The following is a 13452-nucleotide window of genomic DNA, read 5'->3' as shown; positions in this document are numbered from 1 at the left end:
GGTCGTTGGATAACGCCTTGGATCAGTGTTTCTTCTTCGCTGTCATCCTCTATTGCTACTTCCTCCCAATTGATGGGTCGGTCGGTTACTTGATTCTCTATTGTGCCAGGGGTAGCACCTCCTACATGTGTCATGGTTAGAGCAAGTCTTATGATGGAATCCATCCATCTTCCATCTTCCACGCCACCTCAACACTTGGAATTGTAGATGGAAGTGCAAGTGTAGTGGTGGAATAGTAGAAACGTTATTCTTAATAGCGCTACCTTGTGCTATTAAGAACAGAGCTTTTTTCTCAGCCGTTAGATTTTCAAAAACTCATCTTAAATCTACGGATAAAAAAAAACCTCTATTCTTAGTAGTGCTCAGTGCTATTAAGAATAGATCTCAACGCTATTCTTATTAGCGTTTTTCGTCTTTTAGCGCGCTATTCTTAATAGCGTTTTACGCTATTCTTATTAGCGTTTCCATGGATTCCACGGACCCTTCCACGAAATCATGGAACCCTGCTTTGATTTTCTGTAGAAGACCCCAACTTGGAAGCCACTAGACTTGACATTCCATGGTTTTTCCACACTTGGGATAGCTTGGATTCCACCATAAGACTTGCTCTTATCTAGGAACGAGCCTCCGGGTGTGCTCGCCAAATGTTGATGGGTGATTTTAGGTTTGAGGTTCTACCCGTCCTAACTAGCCAAATGACCTCACTTTACCAAGAATAGTAAGAGAGAGAGTTATTTCCATTGTACCTTGCCCTTCTTTATACAGACTTTCCAAAAGCCCCTTCCTTTTATGATATCATGCCATGTGTCCTAAACCTCTTTAATTACTACTAATGCAATCCCTTCTCTAACAAAACCCCCCTTTTTTTCCTCTTAATTCCTCCCTTGTGCCTTCCATTTTATGGATACTTTCTTGGTGGACTTGGGATTTAGTCCCCAAGTCCCCATGTCTCATGTTGGGCTTGCCTCCCTTTTGAGGGCACACTAGCCCGACTAAGGGGTAATATTTTCATGTATCAACAACTGGCAAAGGTAAATTTTATGTGTTTAACTAATTATTATTTCTTCCAGCCTGATGAATTTTTACTTCTTCAAATTGGATTTGAAAAAGTCGTGTAATATGTCAAAGTTTTTGTTGATTCAGTTTCCATCAACAACATACACTACGGTTACATTGATTCATTCGTCATTTACCTTGAATTGTTTGATTTTTAGGTTTATGTCGATCTGATAGTATTCGATTTGGTATTTGGTTGTAGGAAGTATGACTCTTATGTACAGAGTAATTTTTTGATCCAATAGACCTCAAAGAATTTTCATATATGGTTGCGTGACGAGGTAACATGTTTCTGGAAAGCTTTCTGTAGTTGTTTGTGATGAAATTGTTATGGTGTTGGTTATGCAACTAATGCTCTTTTAATTACAACTGTTAAAAGCCGATGATACTGATTCAACACTTTGGAGACTTGTGAAAGGACATATCTTTAAGGCACAATCGTTTAGGAAATACCTAGTCAACGGCTTTACTTTTAGCACAGTAAATTGTGAGGAAAAGCATGCATCACAAAACAGTGGTGTGTCAATGAAATCTGTTACACGACTGCAAGCGAAGTCGACTGAGGAAGCAGAAATAACATATTACAGAGTCATTAAATAGATTATCCACTTGAATTATATTGAATTTGAAGAATTTGTTTTTTATCGTGATTGGGTTAGGGTTGCTGATAAGAATGCGTGCAAAGTTGATACAATTTCAAAGGTTATGAAGGTCAACTTGTCGAAGATGAAAAGAAGAAGTAGTGTGATAGATGAGCCATTTATCCTTGCATCTGAAGCAACTCAAGTTTTCTACTCGAAGGATATATATGAGGAGGGATGGTGGGTGGTGTTGCATGGACATCAGGGATTAATATCCTCGGTATATAAAGTTGAAATTCCTATGACTTATCAGTCAATTCTTACTGACAATGAGAATTTTGAAAAACTTATGTGTATTGATTCTATAGTTTGAACTGAAGGGGATTTTACCATTGTGATGTGTTATGTTTGTTATCCATCAATGAAATGTTTTTTCTTCAAATTGTTTATTTTTGAGGTTTCAGGTAATTGTGTTCTGTTTTCTCTTGTGCAACATTTCTTATTCTGATGTTTGGTATTTTACAGGTCATGGCAGAACCAGTTGAGTTCAATGAGTATGGACAACCAATTTCCAAGAACTGCACACAACTTGGTCACCAGAGGGGCACCTTGGTTCGTACACATGTGTCTGTTTCATACGAAAGCTGGAACATTGTGCCTCAAAAGTATAAGGATGATGTATGGAATACCCTCAAGGTACAAAACTCTTGTCCCTCCTTAGTTACTTCTTTTAGGTGTGTTCTGAAACCAGTAATCCATTAATTGGTTGTGGCTTTCCAGGAAGAATATAGTCTACCGGAGACATCCAAGGAAACTGTTATGAATTTAGCGGCTGGTCCATGGAGGAAATTCAAGACTGAGTTACGCATAAATGTACTATGATAAGAGTACTGCTATGGAAGATAAGAATGAAAATATGCCACCAACTGTAAAGTTAGAGGACTGGAAGGTGTTTCGTAAAAGGGAAAGTGAGGAAAAGGCAGCGAAAAGTAGAATTGACAACAAGAAGAAAAGAGAGAATAACGACTACGCTCACTGTTCTGGTCGCAAGCCTCAATGTTTAGTGAAATCTGAACTGGTATGTATAATTTCAACAATGCAGCTTACTTCAAAACTCTTATATATGCACAATGACTAATCCTCTTTGTATTTGTAAATTTAGGAGGCGGTGAATCCTGGCGTAGAGATCACTACTGAGGGTGTGTGGCTTAAAGCTCATACACAAGAGTTCGGGGCTATTTTACCTAGCGCCAAGACATAGGCTGTGAGTCATACAATCTTTTCGGTTATTGAATCTGTCAAGGAAAAATTTGCTAGCTTGCGTACTATACTGCATATCAACCAAAATTGCTAGATTACTTGTTAGTTAATAGAGTTATAATTTACTGAAATGTTATGCTCAACACTATAGGATCGACTTAAGAAGACCCAAGAAGAAATCAAGGAAAAACAGGCTGCGAGTCTTCCAGTTGAAGATCTTTGTGCAATGTCTGCAGCTTTTGGAAAGGGTTCGTTCTGTTTGTCCTATATCTCGTACGCAAATCATGCTTTCTACTCCTGCACGTGCCAAGGTATATGAACTGAAAGCGAAGGAGGGTGGTGTTCATCAGATGGTGGAAGAGTTAGGAGACTGTTGTGAATGAACAACAAATAATCTAGCAAATCAAATAAGGAAATGGATAAATGGTGAAATCACCCTCTGAATCGAAGATCCAGACCTAAATCTGTGTAAATGTGTGCAGCCAAATGGGTTTTGTTTCCATTAATTTTCAGATAATCCGATTTAGGGTTCTCTTACAGCATAAATACCAATCATTGACCCTACTCATTACATAATGGATGAGCAACGCGTGTCAATTATCTAACGGACGCAACTACACCAATAACTAGCAACTGAAATAACTAAAGGCGCCTAGCTAATTACTGAGGGCAGACACCGAGATGCATGTCACACTGTGACATTGCCTCCCCCGGAACATTATCCTTGTCCTCAAGGATAAATTTCGGGAAATGAGCTTTGATGTGGGATAGGCCCTCCCATGTAGCGTTCTCAGGTGACGAATTTGTCCATTGGAGCAGTATTTGTTTGACCAGACGGCGACCTTGATGAATGGTTCTGGTTTGAAGTATCTTCTCAGGCAGCATCAGGATTTGGCCTTCATGATCAACCAATGGTAAATCTGGAGATGGAGTGTGTTTGAGGCCAATGTGTTTCTTCAGCTGAGAGACATGAAAAACTGGATGAATGCGTGCATGAGAAGGCAACTGCAACTTGTAAGCCACATTACCAACTTTCTGAATAATTGGGAATGGACCATATAATTTAGCCGAGATCTTGGAGTTCATCCTGAGAGACACAGATGCTTGTCTGTATGGTTGTAGTTTAAGATAATACCAAATCTCCCACTTCAAAGATTCTATCTTTGCGTGACTTGTCGGCATAGAGCTTCATTCTCTCTTGAGCTAAGTGAAGGGATTCCTTGAGAAGATCAAGTATAGAGTCTCTTTCTTTCAAATAGGTTTCAACAGCATCTACTGAAGTTGTGGCAGTGGTAGGGAAAGCTAAGTGAGGGGGAACATACCCATAAAGTGCTTGAAATGGGGACATCTTGAGACTGGTATGAAAGCTTGAATTGTACCACCACTCTGCCAAAGCTAACCATTGGCTCCATTTTCCAGGTTTATGTCCAGTTAAACATCTCAAATAAGTTTCTAAGCAGCCATTCACCCTTTCAGTTTGGCCATCTGTCTGAGGGTGATATGTTGTGCTTAGATTAAGACTTGTACCCAAAGATTTAAGCAGATCCTGCCAAAAATTGCTGGTGAAGACCTTGTCCCTATCTGACACAATTGATGATGGTAATCCATGTAATTTGAATACTTGAGATAAAAATGCCTGAGCAACTGAGGCTGTTGTGTATGGATGCTGAAGAGCCAAAAAATGTGCATACTTGGTAAGTTTGTCAACAATGACAAGGATCACACTCTTCTTGTTGCTGACAGGCAGGCCTTCAATGAAATCCATTGTCGTATGTTGTCATGGATGATCAGGGATAGGAAGAGGTTGAAGCAGTCTTGCTGCATTGGTGGAATCACTTTTGTATCTCTGCAAGATGTCACAATGAGAGACAAAAAACACTATGTCTTTGTGCATTCCTTTCCAATAAAAGTGGCTCCTTGCTCTCACAGAAGTTGCTTGAATGCCAGAATGCCCTCCAATGGATGAAGCATGTAGAGAAGCTACTAGTGTTTGTCTCACATTGCCTTCAATACCAATGTAAATTTTGTGTTTATACCTTAAAACATCCTCCTTTTAAGTAAAGTTTGGGACACTAAGAGGGTTGAGTAGAAGTGCATAATAAGATGTTGATCTTGAGAGTCATTTGCATAGCTACTTGTAACTTCAGCAACCCAATGTGGTGTAGATAATGACAATGAATGACAAGAAGCAGTATCCAATGGTCTTGTGGAGAGAGCATCTGCAATAATACTGTCTGCTCCCTTTTTATACTGAACGTCATAGTCAAAGCCAAGGAGTTTGATCAACCATTTCTGCTGGAATGAAGTTGTCAATTTCTGCTCCAAGAAGTATTTTAAGCTTTGGTGATCTGTCTTAATGGTAAATTTATTCTCTTGTAGATATTGCCTCCATCTCTGAATAGCCATGACCACAACAAGAAATTCCTTTTCATAAGTGGACAAAGCTGAAGCTCTTGGACCTAAAGGTTTTCTGTAGTAAGCAATTGGTCTCCCTTCTTGTAAAAAACTGCACCAATGCAAGAATCACTTGCATCACTCTCAACCACAAATGGTTTAGTGAAATCAGGAAGTGCTAATACAGGAGTGTTGCTCATGGCAGTCTTAAGGTTCTCAAATGCAGTAGTAGCTGCCTGGTTCCAATGGAATGCATTTTTTTTTGAGCAGATTTGTGAGAGGCTTGCTGATGTATCTGTATCCTTGAAAAAACTTCCTGTAATAACCTGTGAGGCCAAGAAACCCTCTAAGATCTTTAATAGTCTTTGGAAGTGGCCAGTTTTTCATGCACTCAATCTTGGAAGGGTCAACACTTACTCCTTCAGCTGTGATGATGTGACCCAAATAATCAAGTGAGGACTGTCCAAAACTGCATTTAGACAGCTTAGCAAATAACTGATGTTGTCTAATTAAGGAGAAGAGAATCTTGAGATGTTCTAAGTGCTCTTCCATGTTATGGTTGTATATCAGTATATCATCAAAGAAAACTAAGACAAATTTTCTCAAGAATGGCTTGAAAATTTCATTCATCAAAGACTGGAATGTTGCAGGTTCATTTGTAAGGCCAAATGGCATAACTTTAAACTCATAGTGACCTTGATGAGTTCTGAAAGCTGTTTTGAAAATGTCTAGCTCATGAATTCTGATTTGATGATAGCCAGCCCTGAGATCTATCTTGGAGAAAACAGCATAACCACATAGTTCATCCGATAATTCATCCACAATAGGAATTGGGAATTTATCCTTAATGGTAATGCTATTGAGTTTTCTATAGTCTACACAAAATCTCCAGGTGTTATCTTTCTTTTTTACCAAAAGGATTGGATATGCAAATGGGTTGTGACTTGGTTGAATAATACCAGAATGTAGCATATCTCTGATTATTTGTTCTACTGCATATTTTTGAATATAGGGACATGTGTAAGCTCAGAGATTAATAGGTTTTGAATTTGGATGAAGAGGAATTGTATGGTCTAAATTCCTCTTGGGAGGTAACTCAGTAGGTTCTTTAAAGTTATCTTGAAATTCATTTAGTAAGGGAAGTAGGATATCAGGGGTTGGTGGTGTAGGAGAAGAAGAAATGAAAAACAAGGTACCCACCAATCCATGAGAAGTAGTAGAAATGAATTTTGTGAAAGTTTCACTGCTCATTTGAAGTAAGGAGTTTGCTGGAGTAATACCTTGTAAAGTAGTTAGCTGATTGTGGAGCTTGAAAGAAACACAGAGTTTTGTAAAGTTAAATGTTACATTACCCAAAGTCTTGAGCCAGTCTGCACCAAGGACAATGTCACAGCCTCCTAGTGGTAAAGTTCTCAAATGCTCCTCTAATTGATGCCCTTGCATACTCCATTGTAAGTTAGAACAAATGCCTGTGCTGACTGTTCTGTCCCCATTGGCCACAGTGACCATCATTGGTTTGGTTGGCTCAATGTAGCAGTTCAATGAATTGGCCAAAGAAGAATCAATAAAGCTTGTAGTGCTACCAGTATCAATGAGTATAGAAACTTTTTTATTATATATTAGACCAGGAATTCTAATTGTTTCTCCAGTTGCAATGCCTGTTAGTGCATGCAGAGAAATCTCAACATCAGATTGCACTGGAGATTCTTGTGCTTCTTCAAATACTTCTTCCTCCTCATCTGTGTCCTGAGGTGCAGCAGTATCCATATGCAGCATGTAGACTTTTTGTCTCCCTTTACAGAGATGGCCTGGTGTGTAAACAGTGTCACAATTGTAACACAACCCTTGAGATCTTCTCTTGTCCATGTCCTCCTGAGAGAGTCTTTTGACAATTAGGTTTTGGGGATTGACCTTCAGTGGAGGTTGGAATAATGACTTTGGGGTTGTTGGGAGAGACTTAGGTGAAGTAAGATTTGGTTTAGGTGACACTGGTGTAGTAGAATAGTGCCTGGTGGAGGAAAAATTTGGGGAGAAGGATTTAGTGAATGACTTAGAAACTGGACTGGTTAATTGTAGTTTTTGCTCTTGTAATCTAGCTAAATTGAAAGCATCAGCCAAAGTTTGTGGATGAAACATTGAGACAGACTTTCCTATTTCATCTTTGAGGCCACTAAGAAAGCTCGTAACTAAATATGTTTCAGTGAGAGATGGGTTCATATCAAGCATCAAAGCTTTCAGAGATTCAAATTCTTCATAATATTCATCCACTGTGGTGGTTTGCACTAGTTTATTAAAACTTCCCACAAAATTTTCATCCACAGGGTTTTCAGATCTAGCACATATGCTCTTATCTAAATCAATCCAAGTAATTCTATGCCCATTAACTAGAAAGTTTAAAAACCACTTTTCAGCCTTACCCTCAAGGTAGATTGCAGCTATATCCACCTTTTTGTGTTTTTCAATGTCATGTAATAGAAAGTATCTATCAGCTTTTTGTATCCATCCACGAGGATTTGCACCATCAAATCTTGGAAAATCGATCTTTGGAAAGCGATTGGGAGGGATGTATTGACGATGATGAGGAAAACTTTGTTCCTCTATATCATGACCATGAGATCCAGAAGCATCTTCAGTATGGTGTTGATGTTGATTATTGTTAAGTCGACTGAATAATCTCACTAGATTTCGAGTGGTCTCCTGTAATGTACTGTTAAGATTTGTTGCTAGAGAATCAAACTTAGTAGTGAGTTCAACGGATAGGGTATTGAAATCTGCTTGAATCTGAGATTGATAAGCTTTTAATTGAGATACCTCTTCTTCAACAACTTTAAGAGTCATTGGAATTTTTTTTTGGAGGATTCGAACTGCTATGAATACCAATTGTTGTGAATGAACAACAGATAATCTAGCAAATCAAATAAGGAAATGGATAAATGGTGAAATCACCTTCTGAATTGAAGATCCAGACCTGAATCTGTGCAAATGTGCGCAGCCAAATGGGTTTTGTTTTCATTAATTTTCAGATAATCCGATTTAGGGTTCTCTTACAACATAAATACCAATCATTGACCCTACTCGTTACACAATGGATGAGCAACGAGTGTCAATTATCTAACGGACACAACTACACCAATAACTAGCAATTGAAATAACTAAAGGCGCCTAGCTAATTACTGAGGGCAGCCACCGAGATGCATGTCACACTGTGACAGAGACAAGGTGGGGGTTCTTATCACAGGGATTGGGTCATTGTGCAACATAATGAAGGATATGCAATCTTCAATGCCAGCATCAGTTGCCTCAAACATAGCAAGCACCTCAAGAGAATTAGCCGTCAACTGTCATCAAGGGAAAAATAGTTCACCTCAATCAGGTTCACATGCTGCGACAAGTTCACCTGTTGGCAGTATGGTATCACCAGCTTCATCAGCAGTTCGTGAAATGCCAAAATATTCATTGTTGAACATAGAGGATGAAGTAATTGCAGTTGGTAAGCTTTGTACTGGTGCTTCAGGACGTATGTTTTATGAAGAAGTCGTACCTGAAAATCTTTCCTAACAAGTATTACCATATGATATTCTCATGCCATATGAAGTAACTGTGAAGGCTAACAAGTATGTGTGTACCTTCAGAGAAGTTGGAATTGGAGGAGTCACGCTTCATCCAAAGAGGTCCATCAAATCTAGCGATTGATCATCCAAAGATATGGCTTAAAGTTTATGGATATCTCAGTCATCTTGCTTCGAATAACTGTTTTCCTAACTTATATGGTCTTTTTTGTTCTTTTTGTGCAGTTCACACACTTTTGTGCAGTTGTTCATTACGCGAATCAACCTTTTTTGGTTTAATGTAGCTTTTTTTTGGTGTAATATAAACACGAACCGACTTTTGAATAGATTTTTATTTTCAGTTCATCATTTGTTTGTGTATATACATTGGTGTTTTTTTTATGTTATATGTGAATGCATGTGACTTCATAAAAAGTGAGTTGAAGCAGTAGTAGCCAGCCGGGAAAACGTCAATCCATGGTAAGCAATTCACTTGGTTATACTGTTATTATTATTAAGTTTAAGTTATGGATTTTTACCTTGAGTTTGTACTTGTGAGGTATTACGCTAGTGGGAACTGCAGTGTAATTGGAGGTGGAAGGTGCAACTAAGGTACTTTATTGATATCCTTAGGACCATTGTGTTGTTGTTGTTGTTGTTGTATCAATCTGAACCATGTAATATGTGGATTAGGATAGGTCGGGATACTTGTATTTCCGACAACTCCCTACTTTTTTTTCTCATTTTGTATATACCTAAAATCACTTCATTTCTATATACAGGCTGGTAGCAATGTTAAGACTGGTGGGGAAGCTTGCTTTACTTTGGGGTGGTCTTCGTGGTGCTATGAGCTTGACTGACATGCTAACATCGTTCTTACACATTTCAAGAGCGCCCCTCGCCTCAGAGGTAACTTGATTTTTTCTTAGCAACAAGATTCACCTTGTCTTGTAACTGCTATCCCAGTAAACTATGAAATTCTTATGCGACATCATACATGTATTGTGCCATTTCCATGTTGAGTGCAATTTTATACATTTTCAAGGAAATCCTTAGCAAACTAATGTCATATTGTATGGCTGTGGACAAGAGAATTTTAGTTACATTTTTTTTTAGGTAATCAATACATTTTATTGTATGGCGTATTCAATATATGTTTCCTGCAAGTTTGAACTTTACAATTCATGATACTGAACATCAGGGAACAACAGTTAGACTCTGGTCTTAGGATTAGGGTTTTTGCTGGCCTTAGTAGAATTTTTTTTTTTTTTGAATTTCTTACTCAAAATAATCAACTATTTGACATGGCATGTTGTTTCTGAACATGTTTCATTGATTATTTATACTTCTCGTCGTGACTTGAAGGTTTAATGAAGGATCTGTGGGATGGATGGAATGTGATGATAGTTTGATAATATTCGTTCTTGGAAGAGATGTCTCGTGCAAGAGCAATGGGCATTGAAGTTACTGCATAGTTGTTGGGGGATTAGATTACATCAGCTTCACCAATTATGCTTCAAATGTGAAGGCAAATACTGATTGTGTGAGTCATGTTTCTATTGGTTGATTCTTATCTCATATACCCTAGGAAGAAAACCTAGGAATTATGGAATAAAATAAAACTTAGGGATTGTCTTTTAAGTTCTGAACCAATTCGAACGTAGAAAGAACAAAAGTTATTGTTAATAAAGGAAGTTATTGTTGAATGTGTGATTGAATTTATGGGATGGATGGAATGAAAGATTTGCAGGTTATTTTGAATTCCGGCGTATTCCGGCTGAATGTGTACTGACCATGGTTAATATTGACCATGTCAAAGAGGGAGTATTTGACATGTAGTAAAAAAATTTGATGTTACTAAAAAATTCATAACTGCTCCAAGTTGTTTCAACCTGTCCTGTAGTAATAGTTATAAGTTGTTTCAAAATGACACGTAGTAACAGCTGAGGTCTGTTACGACACCCCTGTTACAAAAAAATCGTAATAGGGCCAACCTATTTCAAAATGACACGTGGTAATAGTCGCGGTCTGTTACAACCCAAAATTCGTAACGGCTACAGGGCCATTACAAATATTTGTCACACCTCCTTTTGAAACAGAACCTGTCTGTTATAACCCTGTTTTGTAACATGTAAAAGCTGTTTCTAATCGGACAAAATGGTGTAGTGTTTTCATCCTACTCTCTTCCATTTACGTCGTTATCTTGACGATATCAGCCTTGGTGTATCCATGGATGGCTTGTTGTACCATAACCACACTGTTTTGGCTCCTTCGGAGCCAGCTCTTTAAACGTCCATGAGATCCTTCCGCGATAATTATCGCCTCATTCTGGTAATGCATATGTTGGTAGGTGTAAGCATAGACAAATTTTTCTTTGTACGGATCCAACAATCCCTTCAAGCAATAAACCATACATTTCTTGCAATCCTTCTTCCATAGACCAATAAAACTCTCCAAATACGATTCGAACTCAGCCACGGACATTGAGTGTATCATTATATCCCAATGATGTTGAAAAGCCTTACATAGTAACCCATTCGCTTCATACTCTATTTCTCTTTTCTTCTTCTCCTCCTCTCGTTGTTCCTGAGTTTTTCGGCATTTTCACGAGCGGTACCTTTTTGTGGATTTGGCTTTTGGATATGACCCCGACAATTACTTCTAATATTTCATTATATGTGCCATGTGCAAAGAAAATGCTTAGCGTTCGAGAAAGCTACCCCTATGGCATTTATTATTGTTTGGTCCTTATCCGTTACTATGATCCTCGGAGTTTGACCACCACAGTATATCTCCTTCAAGGTCTCTATCATCCAAGTAAAACTCACATCATTCTCCCGATCCATAAACCCCCATTCCACCGTGAAAGTTTGCTTGTCGGAAGTGTGGCAAGCAATGTTTAACAATGGTATGTTGTACTTGTTGGTCTTGTACGTACAATCTATTAACAAAACTTGATAGAAGTATTGGGCCAACTTGATCATCTCCAGATGCACCGGCAAAATATGAGTCACTTTTCCTTCCAATACCTGCTTCCTCATTGTGTATCCGTGTTGATCGCTAACCACTGAGATTGTTCCATAATCGCTCTACCATCCCATTCCCTCTTCCTAAAGGTTGCTCTTGCCGAGTAAATCTGCCTCAAAGTGGACAAGTTATTCTTATCATCCTCCTTAATCTTCCTAAGGATGTCACTTGGTTTACACGCTTTCATCGACCTTACCGTTTCCAATTGATGTGGTTTCAACCTACAAACGACAACGTGTCCAATAAGAGAATCCGGATCATCATGATTATGATAACCATTCATCACATTATAGAGCTTGTATACCTTACCATTGGGTCTATTGACTATAATCTTAAACGTGCAACCAAATTTCTTTGATTCAGTAATGTATTCCCTTGTCGTCTTCTTCACGTACGGTCGGTCCTTTTCCCAGTGACTTTCTTGATTCCACCTCTCTCATAAACAAGTTCCAAACGATCACGACTTGAAAGACAACCTAAAACTAATGCGCATTTGATCTCTAGGCCCTTGCCTACAAACCATTGTTTTGCATCGTTCCTTTCTTCTCATTCCAAATCGTTGAAATAGTGGGCATAGATATCATGACCCAACATAGATACGGGTTTGGGCTGATATTCGTCGAACGCCGCAACAATCTACAACATATATCGACAAGTTAAGGATTTAGAATAGGTTAATGTGTCACAGTCGAGACAACCGATTGCGAAGAATCAGATTATATGTATTATAAAGTCCGATTAAGGACTTGATGATTTCAGGGGAAAAATTTCAAAGTTCACAATCGGTTCACGTTGCGTAACATGTAATCCGATTTATGTCCTCATTTTACTGAGACATTTCGTCTTCACAATCGGATTACATATATACGTAAACGAACCGATTGTGAACTTCGTGTATTTTACGTGAACATCCAAGTGAAGTAATCGACATATATACATCACCAACAAAAACCGATTTTCGTCACGTACCTACCGCGCCAAAACTTTACTACAATCGGATTATATGGTGATGAACAACGATCAATTATTGTTCTAAATTTGGGGATTTTACCCAGAATCGGTTTAAGTGGTGCTATCGAATAAACCGATTCTGGGTAAATTTTTTGAAAATTTTACTCTTTTTGGGCGATCTTGACATGCAAATACATGTTTGTAGATCGTTACAACTCATACCTGCCCATTGAAAGTATTATCACCTTCTTCTTCCCGGCGATATTGTCCTTGTGCTTGAATGATATCCTCAAGCATTCTTTGGTTGACATGCTCTTCTTCATTCAACAGATAATCCAAATCGGTAGGATCGAAATCAAGATTATCTGATGCACCCACTTTTTCATTATTACTAGAGTCTTCAACGTCACTATAAAGTTTCATTTTTGCTAAGAAAATCACAAACCCTAGTTTTTTCCTTTTTCCCTCTAGTTGTTCTTTCCCTCCAAACCTTAGAAGAGGAAATGAATTTCTACTCTAATCCAAACACTATAATCAAACTCAAACACTAATTACTTTAAGTAATACTAACTTAATTAATCATCACTAATGAATAGGAGCATATTAACTATTAACATAAATAGGTGGATAAGGGA

The sequence above is a fragment of the Papaver somniferum genome, chromosome 1 (assembly GCF_003573695.1).
Source record: "Papaver somniferum cultivar HN1 chromosome 1, ASM357369v1, whole genome shotgun sequence".
In the NCBI taxonomy this organism is placed as follows: Eukaryota; Viridiplantae; Streptophyta; class Magnoliopsida; order Ranunculales; family Papaveraceae; genus Papaver; species Papaver somniferum.
This window is presented reverse-complemented; position numbering follows the sequence as displayed.